Raw genomic sequence first — 18,422 nt, forward strand, 5'->3', positions numbered from 1 at the left:
GGGACCGGATACTTGAGCTTCTTCTCACTTCCATCATCCTTGGGGTCACGGCTTGAAGAGCCTCTTAAGAACCTCCTCATCTTTTCCCTTTTCTATCTCTAAAAATTTCTGAAATTTTTAGTGACTCTAAGGAAAAGGGAATAAGGCTCAACAAAACTCATAGCCACTACTCCAATAAGTTCCTAGAGGCCATATTACGCATCAAAACTGCTTGGGACCAGCTAAAATTAGCATGCAAAGCTCAAGAAGATGGTCACCAAGGCAGCAAAAATACGCGATGTATAAGGCACTAGAGCAAAAACTAATTGGACCAATGGAGGAGTCACTTACCAAGGAGTAATTTCCCCAAAACAATTCGGAGAATGGTGCTTTGAGCAAAGAGATCGAAAATCCCAGCAAGAGGAGCAAGAACACGGGTTTGAGCTGCAAAACAATTTTTTCTAGAGGTAGGAGAAGCAAATGGGATCCAGAATGAGTGGAGAGGGTGCACGTGGGCCCCACAAGCCACGTAGGCGCGGCCAGGGGGGGGGGGCCCGCGCCTCCAAGGCTTGTGTCCCACTAGTGCAGCCCCAGACTAGCTCTTCGTCTTAGTATTTTTCAAAAAATCCAGAAAAATCATACTTGATTTTCAGGACGTTCAGAGAACTTTTATTTTCAGGGTACTTTTCTACTCGACGCTAAAACAGAAAACAGGGAAAACTAAACTAAATCTATCATTTTTCTTCTAAGCAACCAAAGGTGAAAGTTTGGAACAGAGGTTTGTGACTCCTCGATTCATCCATCTCATGGTCATCGAAAGAAATCCATCAATGAGGTTGATCAAGTCTCCTCGACAAACCTTTTCGAATCGCGAAAGAAGAAGGAGAATTCTCGAATAACCACTAGGTCATCTCAATGGGGATGTGTATTTCCACAACAAGCAAATCATACTTCGTCTTAACAGGAGGAATAGGGCATTGAAAGCTCCCAATTCGAATCGATGAAGTTTTTTCAATAGCATTGATGTAATGTACGCGATATTGTTTCTTCGGAAAGTGCACTGTATGCTCATTACCGTTGACATGGAAAGTGACATTGCCTTTGTTGCAATCTATAACAGCCCCTGCAGTGTTTAAAAAGGGTCTTCCGAGGATGACCGCCATGGCATCGTCCTTGGGAATATCCAAGATAACAAAGTCTATTAAGATAGTGACATTAGCAACCACAACAGGCACATCCTCGCAAATGTTGATAGGGAAAGCAGTTGATTGATCGGCCATTTGCAAAGAGATTTCAGTGGGTGTCAACTTATCCAGTTCAAGTCTACGATAAAGAGAGAGAGGCATAACACTAACACCGGCTCCAAGGTTGCATAAAGTAGTTCTAGCGTAGTTACCATTAATGGAGCAAGGTATAGTGGGCACACCGGGATCACCTAGTTTCTTGGGAGTTCCACCCTTGAAGGTATAATTAGCAAGCATGGTGGAAATCTCAACCTCAGGTATCCTCCTCTTATTAGACACAATATCTTTCATGTACTTAGCATACAGAGACATTTTGAGCATATCTGTCAAATGCATTTGCAGAAATACATGTCTGATCATTTCAACAAATCGCTGAAAATCCTCATCATCCTTTTTCTTGGATGGTTTGGGATGAAATGGCATGGGTTTCTGAACCCATGGTTCCCTTTCTTTACCATGCTTCCTAGAAGTGAAGTCATTCTTATCATAACTTCTATTCTTAGGTTGTGCGTTATCAAGATCAACAAGTTCAATCTCCACATCCTTATCATTGCTAGTTTGAGCATCATCATGAACATCACTATTGATATTATCATTAGGCTCATGTTCATCACCAGATTGCGTTTCAGCATCAGAGACATAGACACCGTTGGGACTCTCAGGCATAGCAGCAACAGGGTTGCTAGCGTGCAGGTTCCTATCATCTTTCTTCCTCTTCCTAGGATGACTAGGTGCATCAGCGCTAACTCCTTGAGAATCTTGTTCAATTCTCTTCGGATGACCCTCAGGATACAAATGTTCCTGGGTCATTCTACCGCCTCTGGTGATGAGTCTAACGGAATTGTCATTCAGCTCATTGAGAAGTCATTCTAAGCTTTAAGTACTTGTTCTACCTGAGTGGTAACCATAGAGGCATGTTTACTCAGAAGCTTAAGATCATTGACATTTCTGTCCACACAAGCACTTAAATGACTAAGCATACGAGCATTCTGTTCCAATTGTCTGCAAACATAATCATTGAAACTCTGTTGTTTGGCAACAAAGTTATCAAATTCATCCAGGCATAGGCGAGCAGGTTTATCAAAAGGAATATCACTCTCATCAAACCTACGCAGAGAATTTACTTCTACTACCTGTATCGGGTTATCAAGACCGTGGATCTCTTCGATAGGTGGTAGATTTTTGACATCTTTAGATTTAATGCCTTTCTCTTGCATAGATTTCTTAGCTTCTTTCATATCTTCAGGACTGAGGAATAGAATACCTCTTTTCTTCTGAGTTGGCTTAGGAGGTGGTTCGGGAATAGTCCAAGCATTCTCATTGCACAAGATGTTATTCAGTAGAATCTCAGCTTATTCTACAGTTCGTTCCCTAAAAACACAACCAGCACAACTATCTAGGTGGTCTTTGGAAGCATCGGTAAGTCCATTATAGAAGTTATCAAGTATTTCATTCTTCTCAATAGGGTGATCAGGCAAAGCATTCAGCAGCTGGACGAGCCTCCCCAAGCTTGTGAGAGACTCTCTTCTTCAGCTTGAGCAAAGTTGTATATTTCCTGCAAGGTAACTTACTTCTTATGGGCAGGGAAATATTTTTCACAGAAGTAGTAGACCATATCCTGGGGGCTAGGCACACAACCAGGAGCAAGAGAAGTGAACCAGGTCTTAGCATCATCCTTTAGCGAGAAAGGAAACAGCTTGAGGATATAGTAGTGGTAGATCTTTTCCTCACTCGTGAATAGGGTGGCTATATCGTGCAGTTTGGTAAGATGGGCTACAGCCGTTTCGGACTCATAACCGTGAAAAGGATCAGATTTGACCAGAGTGATTAACTCAGGGTCGACAGAGAATTCATAATCCTTATCGATCACAAAGATAGGCGAAGTAGCAAACTTCGGGTTGTATTCCATCCTAGAGTTTAGAGATTTTTGTTTCCACTTGCGTAGTAATTTCTCAACATCATAGCTATCCTTACACGCAAGAAAATCCTGAGCTATCTCTCCCTTCATAACATAACACTCAGGCATAACAAGCAATTCAGGCATAATAGCAGGTTCTACTTCAATACTATCAACAGTTTGAGAAGTATCATCACATCTAGCAGCAACTCTAGCAATTTGTGCATCAAGGAATGCACCAAGTGGCAAAGAAGTATCAATAATAGCATCATTAGGCAAAGTAGTATCAAGCAGGGCATCATCAGGCAAAGCAGTATCAAGCATGGCATCGTCATAAGCATCATGGGCAGTAGAAGTAGCATCATCAAGCACAGGCGACATATCAAGATTTCTAGCAGGAGGTGGTGTCGCAAACTTACTCATAACTGAAGGTGAATGAAGTGCAGAGCTAGATGGCAGTTCCTTACCTGTCCTCGTGGTTGAGGGAAAGACTTTAGTTCTTGGATCTATCGGATTCCTCATAGTGACCAGCAGACGTAAATCCCAAGTGACTCAGAGAATATAGTTGTGCCTCCCCAACAACGGCGCCAGAAAATAGCACATTGACGGGAGAATATTCTTGACTTGGCTTCCCCGGCAACGGCGCCAGAAAAATAGTGTTGATAACCCACAAGTATAGGGGATCGCAACAGTTTTCGAGGGTAGAGTATTCAACCCAAATTTATTGATTCGACTCAAGGGGCAGCGAAAGAATATTCTCAACTATTAGCACTTGAGTTGTCAATTCAACCACACCTGAAAGATTTAGTATCGCAACAAAGTATCAGTAGCAAGGTAGGATGATAGCAGGAGTAACAACAGTAACCAGTAGCAGCAAAGTGATAGGAGTAGCAACAGAGTAACAGTAGCAGCATCAACAGTAGTAGCGGCAAAGGAGCGTAGCAAGGACCAGTAGTAAAAAGCTCGTAGGCATTGGATCGGTCATGGATGATTATGCCGGATGCTATTCATCATGTAACAGTTATAACACGAAGAGATATGTAACTAGCTCCCGTTCGTCAATCTAATGTAGGCATGTATTCCGTATGTAGTCATACGTGCTTAGGGAAAAGAACTTGCATGACATCTATTGTCCATCACTCCCGTGGCAGCGGGGTCCTAATGGAAACTACGGGATATTAAGGTTCTCCTTTTATTAAAGAACCGGACCAACGCATTAACACTTGGTGAATACATGAACTCCTCATACTATGGTCATCTCCGGGAGTGGTTTCGGCTATTGTCACTCCGGGGTTGCCGGGTCATTACACATAGTAGGTGACTACAACTTGCAAGACAGGATCTAAAACACACATATATTGGCGACAACATAATAGGTTCAGATCTGAAATCATGGCACTCGGGCCCTAGTGACAAGCATTAAGCATGGCAAAGTAGTAGCAACATCAATCTCAGAACGTAGTGGATACTAGGGATCAATCCCTGTCAAAACTAACTCGATTACATGATAGATCTCATCCAACCCATCACCGTCCAACAAGCCTACGATGAGATTACTCACGAACGGTGAAGAGCATCATGGAATTGGCGATGAAAGGAAGGTTGATGATGACGATGGCGACGATTTCCCCTCTCTGGAGCCCATAACGGACTCCAGATCTGCCCTCCAGATGAAGAACGGGAGGTGGCGGCGCCTCCGTATCGTAAAACGCGATGAACTCTTCTCCTTGATTTTTTCCGGACGAAACGGACTATACAGAGCTGGATTAAGAGGTGGTGGAGCTTTGTGGGCCCCACAAGCCTGCCAGGCGCGGCCAGGGGAGCCCGCACCTGGTGGGCTTGTGCGCTCACGGCTCCACTTCCTCCATTGATTCTTGCGCCGGTATTTTCATAAATTCTAGAAAAATTCTCCGTAAATTTTCAGGTCATTCCGAGAACTTTTATTTCTGCGCAAAAACAACACCATGACAATTCTGCTGAAAACAACGTTAGTCCGGGTTAGTTCCATTCAAATCATCCAAAACAAGGGCAAAAGAGTTCGGAAAAGTAGATACGACGGAGACGTATCACTTACCACTGAAACTATCCTCAACTCATGTGATGATTGGACTTGAGCTAGTGGAATTGTATCATGAACCACTCAAATGACTAGAGAGATGTACTTTTTGAGTGGGAGTTTAGCAAGTAATTTGATCAGTTAAACTCTAATTATCTTGAACATAGTCTAAATCCACTTTGAAAATATTTGTGTTGTAGATCAATGGCTCACGCGACAGTCACCCAGAATTTTAATACGTTCCTAGAGAAAGCTAAGTTGAAAGATGATGGAAGCAACTTTGTAGACTAGGCTCGTAATCTTAAGTTGCTCCTGCAAGCTGGGAAGAAGTATTATGTCCTTAATGGTGCGCTAGGAGATGAACCAAGCGCCGCGGCTGACCAAGATGTTAAGAACGCTTGGTTAACGTGCAAGGAGGACTACTTAGTAGTTCAATGTGCAGTCTTGTATGGATTAGAGCCGGGACTTCAACGTCGCTTTGAGCGTCATGCAGCATATGATATGTTCTAGGAGTTGAATTTTATCTTTCAGAAGAACGCTCGGATCGAGAGGTATGAGACCTCCAATAAATCCTATGCTTGCAAGATGGAGGAGAATTCCTGTGTCAATGAACATGTGCTCAAAACGTCTAGCGGAGCTGGGGATTGAACTCCCACAAGAGGCTATCACTGACAGAATTCTTCAATCACTGCCACCAAGCTATAAGGGCTTTGTGTTGAATTATAACATGCAAGGGATGAACAAGTCACCCGGAGAGTTATTCGCGATGCTGAAAGTCGCAGAGTCAGAACTCCTTAAAGAGCATCAAGTGTTGATGGTGAATAAGACCACTGGTTTCAAGAGAAACGGCAAAGGAAGGAAGGGTAATTCAAAGAAGAGCGGCAAGCCTGTTGCCAATCTGACGAAGAAACCCAAAGCTAGACCTAAGCCTGAAACGCAGTGCTATTATTGCAACGGTATGGGTCACTAGAAGCGCTACTGTCCCAAGTATCTGGTTGATAAGAAGGCGGCCAAGGAAAAATCAGGTATATTCGATATACATGTTATTGATGTGTACTTAACCAGCTCTCGTAGTAGTGCCTGGGTATTCGATACCGATTCTGTTGCTCATATTTGCAACTCGAAACATGAACTGCGGAATAAGTGAAGGATGGCGAAGGATAAAGTGACGATGCGCGTGGGAAATGGTTCCAAGGTTGATACAATCGCTGACGGCACACTTTCACTTCCGTTACCATCAGGATTAGTTATGAACTTAAATAAATGTTATTTAGTGCCTGCGTTAAGCATGAACATTATATCTGGATCTTGTTTATTGCGAGATGGTTACTCGTTTAAGTCAGAGGATAATGGTTGTTCTGTTTCTATGAGTAATATCTTTTATGGTCATGCACCCAGTGTGAGAAGATTGTTCATGTTGAATCTTGATAGTGATAATACACATATACATAACATTGAGACCAAAAAGGGTTAGAGTTAACAATGATAGCGCCATGTTTTTATGGCACTGTCGCTTAGGTCATATTGGTGTAAAGCGCATGAAGAAACTCCAAACCGTTGGACTTTTGGAGTCACTTGACTTTGATTCACTTGACACATGCGAACCATGCCTCATGGGCAAGATGACTAAAACTCCGTTCTCCGGAACAATGGAGCGTGCAAGTGACTTGTTGGAAATCATACATACCGATGTGTGTGGTCCGATGAGCGTGGAGGCACGCGGCGGCTATCGTTATTTTCTCACCTTCACTGACGATTGGAGTAGATATGGTTATGTCTACTTGATGAAGCACAAGTCTGAGACGTTTGAAAAGTTCAAACAATTTCAGAGTGAAGTCGAAAATAATCATAACAAGAAGATCAAGTTCCTACGGTCTGATCGTGGGGGTGAATATCTGAGTTTCGAGTTTGGTGCTCACTTAAAACAATGTGGAATTGTTTCACAGTTGACACCGCGTGGAACACCACAACGTAATGGTGTGTCCGAACGCCGTAATCGTACTTTATTAGAGATGGTGCGATCTATGTTGTCTCTTACTGATTTGCCGTTATCATTTTGGGGCTATGCATTAGAAACAGCTGCATTCATTTTAAATAGGGCACCATCAAAATCCGTTGAGACGACACCATACGAACTGTGGTATGGCAAAAGACCAAAGTTGTCGTTTCTTAAAGTTTGGGGATGTGATGCTTATGTCAAAAAGCTTCAGCCTGAAAAGTTGGAACCCAAAGCGGAAAAGTGCGTCTTCATAGGTTACCCAAAGGAGACAGTTGGGTATACCTTCTATCTCAAATCCGAGGGCAAAGTGTTTGTTGCTAAAAACGGAGCTTTTCTTGAGAAGGAGTTTCTCTCGAAAGAATTGAGTGGTAGGAAGATATAACTTGATGAGGTTGTCGAACCTCTAATTCCTCTTGATGGTGGCGCAGGGCAAGGGGAAACCCCTGTTGCTGCGGCACCGGTTGAGGAACAAGTTGTTGATGATGATCATGAAACTTCGGATCAAGTTACTGTCGGACCTCGCAGGTCGACTAGATCACGTACTGCTCCCGAGTGGTACAGTAATCCTGTCTTGACGATTATGTTGTTGGACAACAATGAACCTACGAATTATGAAGAAGCAATGGTGGGCCCGGATTCCAACAAATGGCTGGATGTCATGATGTCCGAGATAGGATCCATGTACGAGAACAAAGTGTGGACTTTAGAAGTACTACCTGAAGGCCGCAAGGCTATTCACAACAAATGGATCTGTAAGAAGAAGACAGACGCATACGGAATGTGACCGTTTATAAAGCTCGACTTGTGGCAAAGGGTTTTTCACAAGTTCAAGGAATTGACTACGATGAGACTTTCTCACCGGTAGTGATGCTTAAGTCTGTCCAAATCATGTTAGCAATAGCTGCCTTTTACGATTATGAAATCTGGCAGATGGATGTCAAAACGGCGTTCCTTAACGGTTTTCTTAAGGAAGACTTGTATATGACGCAACCTGAAGGTTTTGTCGATCCTAAGAATGCTAACAAAGTATGCAAGCTCCAGTGATCCATTTATGGACTGATGCAGGCATCTCGGAGTTGGAATAAGCGCTTTGATGAGGTGATCAAAGCATTTGGGTTTATACAAGTGGTTGGAGAATCTTGTATTTACAAGAAAGTGAGTGGGAGCTCTTTGGCATTTCTAATATTATATGTGGACGGCATATTGTTGATTGGAAACAACGTGGAGCTTTTGGAGAGCATAAAAGGTTACTTGAATAAAAGTTTCTCTATGAAGGACCGAGGAGAAGCTGCTTACATTCTAGGCATTAAGATCTATAGGGATAGATCGAAACACCTGATAGGACTTTCACAAAGCACATACCTTGATAATTTTTGAAGAAGTTCAAAATGGATCAGTCCAAGAAAGGGTTCTTGCCAGTATTACAAGGTATAAAATTGAGTAAGACTCAGTGCCCAGCAACTGCGGAAGATAGAAAGACAATGAGTTCCGTCCCCTACGCTTCAGCCGTAGGTTCTATCATGTATGCAATGTTGTGCACTAGACCAGACGTCAGCTTGGCCATAATTATGGTAGGCAGGTTTCAGAGTAATCCAGGAGTAGATCACTGGACGGCGGTCAAGAATATTCTGAAGTACATGAAAAGGACTAAGGAAATGTTTCTCGTGTATGGAGGTGACAAGGAGCTCGTCGTAAAAGGTTACGTCGACACAAGTTTTGACACAGATCCGGATGACTCTAAGTCTCAAACCGAATACGTGTTTATTCTTAATGGGGGTGTGGTAAGCTGGTGCAGTACCAAGTAGAGCGTCGTAGCAGATTCTCCATGTGAAGCGGAGTACATGGCTGCCTCGGAGGCCGCAAAAGAGGGTGTCTGTATGAAGCAGTTCATGACAGATCTTGGAGTTGTGCCAAGTTTACTCGATCCATTGACTCTGTTATGTGACTACACTGGTGCCATTGCCTTAGCAAAGGAACAAAGGTTTCACAAGAAGACCAGACACATCAAACGACGAATCAACCTCATCCGCGACTACGTCAAGGGAGAGGACGTGAATATTTGCAAAGTGCACACGGATCTGAATGTAGCAGACCCGCTGACTAAGCCTATTCCATGGGCAAAACATGATCAACACCAGAACTGTATGGGTGTTCAACTTTTTACAAGGTAAATCGCATGGCGATGTGAGGACTAGATTATTGACTCTAGTGCAAGTGGGAGACTGTTGGGAATATGCTCTAGAGGCAATGATAAATAGCTATTATTATATTTCCTGTTCGAATATAATCGTTTATTATCCATGCTATAATTATATTGAATGAAAACATAGATACATGTGTGGATAAATAGACACAACAATGTCCCTAGCAAGCCTCTAGTTGGCTAGCCAGTTGCTCAAGGATAGTCAAGGTTTTCTGACTATGTGCAAAGTGTTGTTGCTTGATGACTAGATCACATCATTAGGAGAATCATGTGATGGACTAGACCCAAACTATGAACGTAGCATATTGATCGTGTCATTTTATTGCTATTGTTTTCTACGTGTCAAGTACTTGTTCCTATGACCTTGAGATCATATAACCCACTAGCACCGGAGGGACGCCTTGTGTGTATCAAACGTCACAACGTAACTGGATGACTATAAAGGTGCTCTACAGGTATCTCCAAAGGTGTCCGTTGGGTTAGTATGGATCAAGACTGGGAGTAACTCCGTGTGACGGAGAGGTATCTCGGGGCCGTCTCGGTAATACAACATCACACACAAGCCTTGCAAGCAATGTGACTAAGTGTAAGTCATGGGATATTGTATTATGGAACGAGAAAAGAGACTTGCCGGTAACGAGATTCAGATAGGTATACGGATACCAACGATCGAATCTCGGGCAAGTAACATACCGGAGGACAAAGGGAATGACATACGGGATTGCCTGAATCCTTGACACTCAGCTTCAACCGATAAGTTATTCGGAGAATATGTAGGATCCAATATGGGCATCCAGGTCCCGCTATTGGATATTGAGCGAAGAGTACCTCGGGGCATGTCTGCATAGTTATCGAACCCGCAGGGTATGCACACTTAAGGTTCGGCGATGTTTAGTATAGTTGTGTTATATGTGTGGTTACCGAATATTGTTCGGAGTCCCGGATGAGATCACGGATGTCACGAGGGTTTTCGGAATGGTCCGGAGATGAAGATTGATATATAGGATGACCTCATTTGATTACCGAAAAGTTTTCGGGTATAACTGGGAATGTACCGGGAGTGACGAGTGGGTTCCGGATGTTCAACGGGGGGGGGGGGGGGGGGCAGCCCACCCGAGGGAAGCCCATAGGCCTTAGCCGTTCCGCAGCAGCCCTTAGTGGGCTGGTGGGACAGCCCATGAGGCCCTATGCGCACGAGATAAGAAATCAAAGGAAAAAGAAAGAAAAGAGGTGGGAAGGAACGGAAGGACTCCACCTTCCAATCCTAGTTGTACTAGGATTGGAGGTGGACTCCTCCACCTCCTGGGCCGGCGGGCTCTTGGGGTCTTGGACCCAAAGGCAAGTCTCCCGACCCCTCCTCCTATAGATAGTGAAGGTCTAGGGCTGATTTGAGAGAACTATGCCACGGCAACCCGACCACAAAACATCATGGTTTTTCCTCTAGATCGTATTTCTGCGGAGCTCGGGCGGAGCCGTGTAGGAGTAGATCCTTCACCACCACCGGAGCACCGTCACGCTCCCGGAGAACTCATCTACTTCTCTGTCTTGCTTTCTGGATAAAGAAGGCCGAGATCATTGTCGAGCTGTACGTGTGGTGAACGCGGAGGTGCCGTCCATTAGGCACTAGATCAGAGCAGATCGTGGGACGGATCGCGGGACGGTTCGTGGGACGGTTCGCGGGGCGGATCGAGGGACGTGAGGACGTTCCACTACATCAACCGCGTTTCTTAACGCTTCCTGTTGTGCGATCTACAAGGGTACGTAGATCCAAATCTCCTCTCGTAGATGGACATCACCATCATAGGTGTTCGTGCGCGTAGGAAATTTTTTGTTTCCCATGCGACGTTCCCCAACACTATTGACTTGGTTTGGCGAACTAGATTGATCTATCTTTAGTGAGAGGCGTGCGTTGTAGTGTGTTCAATCTCGTGGTGCTCCTTATACTAGTGGAAGAAAGAGACAAGACACATCTTTGTATTTTTTCCACTAAGGATAAAATTATGGGGTTGAATCATATTAATTGATTTATGTTTGTCGACATCATGTCATTGTTCTCCAAGCATTACTATGCTTTACTTAGTACTCTAGATGAATGTTGGATATCGGTCGATTGGTGGAGTAATGGTAGTAGATCAAGGCTGGAGTCAGTCTACTTGCTTATGAACGTGATTCCTATATATACACGATCATTGCTGTGAATAAATATCGCATAACTATGCACTTTTCTATAAATTGCCCAGGAGTAATTTGTTTACCCACCATATGCCTTCTTCGAGAGAGATGCCTTATGGCCCCCGGGTCTTTCCACATATATTAATTTAAAAAACTAAAAAATACCTTGTTGCCTTTTATTATTTTCATTTGATTTTAATATTTAATACATTCAAGTATATATCTACACTACTTATCTTCTTGCAAGTAACGAGTTCAAGAGGCTTAACAACCTTCTTGTCTGTGTTGGGTGCAAGTGTTTGCTTTTCTGTGTGTAGGCGCTAAAGACGGGAGTTGCATGGTCCTCCTATTGGTTTGATAACCTTGGTTCTCACTGAGGGAAATATTTATCTATACTATCGTGCAACATTTGTTCCTCTTCACGAAAAAACCCAACGCATATCACAAGTATTAGGAAGGATTTCTAGCACCGTTGCCGAGGAGTATCACCAACTTACTATCAAGTACCTTCGCAAAGATTAGCTTACACTTTTCTACTTATTATTTGTTGTCATATTCTGCTTGCTATAAAAATAAAAAATACAAAAATATCTACCTTTGCTAGTTTGCTCGTTGGCTTTCTTGACTTTCTAGTTCACTTGTCGTGCTTGTTACCTTGCCTACTTGATCACCATGTCTTAAGACAACACTAAATTGTATGACTTCACAAATACTAATAAAAATGATTTCATTAGTACTCCTGTACCACCCGCCACTTGTGCGAAGTTTTATGATATAATGCTGCTTTGCTGAATCTAGTTATGAAAGAACGATTTTGGGAAGTCCTAATGAGGATCCCTCTACTCATATCAATAACTTTGTTGAATTATGTGATATGCAACAGAAAATGAATATGGATAATAATGTGGTCAAATTAAAATTATTTCCATTTTCTTTACGTGATAAAGCTAAATCTTTGTTCTCATCTTTACCGCACAATATTATTGGAACATGGGATACATGTAAAGATAATCTTATTGTTGGAATTATGCCCTAGAGGCAATAATAAATATAGTTATTATTATTATTCCTGTATCAATATAATCGTTTATTATCCATGCTATAATTGTATTGAATGAAGAATCATTTACATGTGTGGATACATAGACAAAACACTGTCCCTAGCAAGCCTCTAGTTGGCTAGCCAGTTGATCAAAGATAGTCAGTGTCTTCTGATTATGAACAAGGTGTTGTTGCTTGATAACTGGATCACGTCATTAGGAGAATCACGTGATGGACTAGACCCAAACTAATAGACGTAGCATGTTGATCATGTCATTTTGTTGCTACTGTTTTCTGCGTGTCAAGTATTTGTTCCTATGACCATGAGATCATATAACTCACTAACACCGGAGGAATACTTTGTGTGTATCAAACGTCGCAACGTAACTGGGTGACTATAAAGATGCTCTAGAGGTATCTCCGAAGGTGTTCGTTGAGTTAGAATGGATCAAGACTGGGATTTGTCACTCCGTGTGACGGAGAGGTATCTCGGGGCCCACTCGGTAATACAACATCACACACAAGCCTTGCAAGCAATGTGACTTAGTGTAAGTTGCGGGAGTTGTATTATGGAACGAGTAAAGAGACTTGCGAGTAAACGAGATTGAAATAGGTATGCGGATACTGACGATCGAATCTCGGGCAAGTAACATACCGAAGGACAAAGGGAATGACATACGGGATTATATGAATCCTTGGCACTGAGGTTCAAACGGTAAGATCTTCGTAGAATATGTAGGATCCAATATGGGCATCCAGGTCCCGCTATTGGATATTAACCGAGGAGTCTCTTGGGTCATGTCTACATAGTTCTCGAACCCGCAGGGTCTGCACACTTAAGGTTCGACGTTGTTTTATGCGTATTCGAGTTATATGGTTGGTTACCGAATGTTGTTCAGAGTCCCGGATGAGATCACGGACGTCACGAGGTTTCCGGAATGGTCCGGAAACACAGATTGATATATAGGATGACCTCATTTGATTACCGGAAAGTTTTCGGAGTTACCGGGAATGTACCGGGAATGACGAATGGGTTCCGGGAGTTCACCGGGGAGGCAACCCACCCCGGGGAAGCCCATAGGCCTTGGGGGTTGCACACCAGCCCTTAGTGGACTGGTGGGACAGCCCAAGAAGGCCCTATGCGCCATAGGAATAAAATCGAAGAGAAAAAAAAAGGAGGAGGTGGGAAAGGAAAGAAGGACTCCACCCACCAAACCAAGTAGGACTCGGTTTGGGGGGGAGACCTTCCCCCCTTGGCTCGGCCGACCCCCTTGGGGCTCCTTGAGCCCCAAGGCAAGGCTCCCCCTCTCCCACCTATATATACGGAGGTTTTAGGGCTGATTTGAGATGACTTTTCCACGGCAGCCCGACCACATACCTCCACGGTTTTTCCTCTAGATCGCGTTTCTGCGGAGCTCGGGCGGAGCCCTGCTGAGACAAGATCATCACCAACCTCCGGAGCACCGTCATGCTGCCGGAGAACTCTTCTACCTGTCCATCTCTCTTGCTGGATCAAGAAGTCCGAGATCATCATCGAGCTGTACGTGTGCTGAACGCGGAGGTGCCGTCCGTTCGACACTAGATTGTGGGACTGATCGCGGGACGGTTCGCGGGGCGGATCGAGGGACGTGAGGACGTTCCACTACATCAACCGCGTTCACTAACGCTTCTGCTGTACGGTATACAAGGGTACGTAGATCACACATCCCCTCTCGTAGATGGACATCACCATGATAGGTCTTCGTGCGCGTAGGAAATTTTTTGTTTCCCATGCGACGTTCCCCAACAGTGGCATCATGAGCTAGGTTCATGCGTAGATGTATTCTCGAGTAGAACACAAAAGTTTTTGTGGGCGGTGATGTGCGTTTTACTGCCCTCCTTAGTATTTTCTTGATTCCGCGGTATTGTTGGATTGAAGCGGCTTGGACCGACATTACTTGTACGCTTACGAGAGACTGTTTTTATCGCTACGAGTAACCCCGTTGCTCAAAGATGACTGGCAAGTGTCAGTTTCACCAACTTTAGTTGAATCGGATTTGACCGAGGAGGTCCTTGGATGAGGTTAAATAGCAACTCATATATCTCCGTTGTGGTGTTTGCGTAAGTAAGATGCGATCCTACTAGATACCCATGGTCACCACGTAAAACATGCAACAACAAAATTAGAGGACGTCTAACTTGTTTTTGCAGGGTATGCTTGTGATGTGATATGGCCAACGATGTGATGTGATATATTGGATGTATGAGATGATCATGTTGTAATAGATAATATCGACTTGCACGTCGATGGTAAGGCAACCGGCAGGAGCCATAGGGTTGTCTTTAAACTAACGTTTGTTCTTGCAGATGCGTTTACTATTTTGCTAGGATGTAGCTTTAGTAGTAATAGCATGAGTAGCACGACAACCCCGATGGCGACATGTTGATGGAGATCATGGTGTGGCACCGGTGACAAGAAGATCGTGCTGGTGCTTTGGTGATGGAGATCAAGGAGCACGTGATGATGGCCATATCATGTCAGTTATGAATTGCATGTGATGTTAATCCTTTTATGCACCTTATTTTGCTTAGAACGACGGTAGCATTATGAGGTGATCTCTCACTAAAATTTCAAGACGAAATTGTGTTCTCCCCGACTGTGCACCGTTGCTACAGTTCGTCGTTTCGAGACACCACGTGAAGATCGGGTGTGATAGACTCAACGTTCACATACAACGGGTGCAAAACAGTTGCGCACGCGGAACACTCGGGTTAAGCTTGACGAGCCTAGCATGTGCAGACATGGCCTCGGAACACATGTGACCGAAAGGTCGATCATGAATCATATAGATGATATGATTAGCATAGGGATGCTTACCAGTGAAACTATGCTCAACTCACGTGATGATCGGACTTGAGCTAGTGTAAGTGGATCATGAACCACTCAAATGACTAGAGAGATGTACTTTTTGAGTGGGGGTTTAGCGAATAATTTGATTAAGTTAAACTCTAATTATCTTGAACATAGTCTAAGTCCACTTTGAATATATTTGTGTTGTAGATCATGGCTCACGCGACAGTCACCCTGAATTTTAATACATTCCTAGAGAAAGCTAAGTTGAAAGATGATGGAAGCAACTTTGTAGACTGGGCTTGTAATATTAAGCTAATCTTACAAGCTGGGAAGAAGGATTATGTCCTTAATGCTGCGCTACGAGATGAACCACCCGCTACGGCTGATTAGGATGTCAAGAACGCTTGGTTAGCACGTAAGGAGGACTACTCAGTAGTTCAATGTGCAGTCTTGTATGGCTTAGAACCGGGACTTCAACGTCGCTTTGAGCGTCATGGAGAATTTCAGATGTTCGAGGAGTTGAAGTCTATCTTTCAGAAGAACGCCCGGATCGAGAGGTATGAGACCTCCGATAAATTCTATGCTTGCAAGATGGAGGAGAACTCGTTTGTCAGTGAACATGTGCTCAAAATGTCTGGGTACTCAAACCGTCTAGCTGAGCTGGGGATTGAACTCCCGCAAGAGGCTATCACTGACAGAATCCTTCAATCACTGCCGTCAAGCTATAAAGGCTTTGTGTTGAACTACAACATGCAAGGGATGAACAAGTCTCCGGCGAGTTGTTTGCGATGCTGAAAGTCGCAGAGTCTGAACTCCGTAAAGAGCATCAAGTGTTGATGGTGAATAAGACCACTAGTTTCAAGAGAAACTGCAAAGGCAAGAAGGGTAATTCAAAGAAGAGCGGCAAGCGTGTTGCCAATCCGACGAAGAAACCCAAAGCTGGACCTAAGCCTGAAAGAGAGTGTTACTATTGCAAGGGTATGGGTCACTGGAAGCGCAATTGCCCCAAGTATCTGGCAGATAAGAAGGCAGCCAAAGAAAAGTCAGGTATATTTGATATACATGTTATTGATGTGTACTTAACCGGCTCTCGTAGTAGTGCCTGGGTATTCGATACCGGTTCTGTTGCTCATATTTGCAACTCGAAATAAGAACTGCGAAATAGACGAAGCCTGGCGAAAGATGAAGTGACGATGCGCGTAGGAAATGGTTCCAAGGTTGATGCAATCGCCGTCGGCACAGTTTCACTTCAGTTACCATCAAGATTAGTTATGAACTTGAATCATTGTTATTTAGTGCCTGCGTTGAGCATGAACATTATATCTGGATCTTGTTTATTGCGAGACGGTTACTCTTTTAAGTCAGAGAATAATGGTTGTTCTATTTCTATGAGTAACATCTTTTATGGTCATGCACCCAGTGTGAAAGGATTGTTCATATTGAATCTTGATAGCGATATACACATACATAACATTGAGACCAAAAGAGTTAGAGTTAACAATGATAGCGCCATATTTTTGTGGCACTGCCGCTTAGGTCATATTGGTGTAAAGCGCATGAAGAAACTCCATGCCGATGGACTTTTGGAGTCACTTGACTTTGATTCACTTGACACGTGCGAACCATGCCTCATGGGTAAGATGACTAAAACTCCGTTCTCCGGAACAATGGAGCGTGCAAGTGACTTGTTGGAAATCATACATACTGATGTGTGTGGTCCGATGAGCGTAGAGGCACGCGGCGGATATCGTTATTTTCTCACCTTCACTGACGATTTGAGTAGATATGGTTATGTCTACTTAATGAAGCACAAGTCTGAAACATTTGAAAAGTTCAAGCAATTTCAGAGTGAAGTTGAAAATCATCGTAACAAGAAGATCAAGTTCCTACGGTCTGATCGTGGGGGTGAATATCTGAGTCTCGAGTTTCGTGCTCACTTAAGACAATGTGGAATTGTTTCACAGTTGACACCGCCTGGAACACCACAGCGTAATGGTGTGTCCGAACGTCGTAATCGTACTTTATTAGAGATGGTGCGATCTATGATGTCTCTTACCGATTTGCCGTTATTGTTTTGGGGTTATGCATTAGAAACAGCTGCATTCACTTTAAATAGGGCACCATCAAAATCCGTTGAGACGACACCATACGAACTGTGGTATGGCAAAAGGCCAAAGTTGTCATTTCTTAAAGTTTGGGGATGTGATGCTTATGTCAAAAAGCTTCAGCCTGAAAAGCTGGAACCCAAAGTGGAAAGGTGCGTCTTCATAGGTTACCCAAAAGAGACAGTTGGGTACACCTTTTATCTCAAATCCGAGGGCAAAGTGTTTGTTGCTAAAAACGGAGCTTTTCTCGAGGAGTTTCTTTCGAGAGAATTGAGTGGGAGGAAGATAGAACTTGACGAGGTAGTCAAACCTCTCATCCCTCTGGATGGTGGCGCAGGGCAAGGGGAAACCTTTGTCGTTGCGACGCCGGTTGAGGAGGAAGTTAATGATAATGATCATGAAACTCCGGTTCAAGTTTCTGTCGAACCACGCAGGTCGACGAGACCACGTGCTGCTCCAGAGTGGTACGGTAATCCCTTCTTATCAATCATGTTGTTGGACAACAATGAACCTGCAAATTATGAAGAAGCAATGGTGGGCCCAGATTCCAACAAATGGCTAGAAGCCATGAAGTCCGAGATAGGATCCATGTATGAGAACAAAGTGTGGACTTTGGAAGTACTGCCTGAGGGCCGCAAGGCTATTCAGAACAAATGGATCTTTTAGAGGAAGACGGACGCTGACGGCAATGTGACCGTTTATAAAGCTTGACTTGTGGCAAAGGGTTTTTCACAAGTTCAAGGAGTTGACTACAATGAGACATTCTCACCCGTAGTGATGCTTAAGTCCGTCAGAATCATGTTAGCAATAGCTGCATTTTTCGATTATGAAATCTGGCAGATGGATGTCAAAATAGCGTTCCTTAACGGTTTCCTTAAGGAAGAATTGTATAT

This window comes from Hordeum vulgare, chromosome 4H (genome assembly GCF_904849725.1).
Source record: "Hordeum vulgare subsp. vulgare chromosome 4H, MorexV3_pseudomolecules_assembly, whole genome shotgun sequence".
NCBI lineage: Eukaryota > Viridiplantae > Streptophyta > Magnoliopsida > Poales > Poaceae > Hordeum > Hordeum vulgare.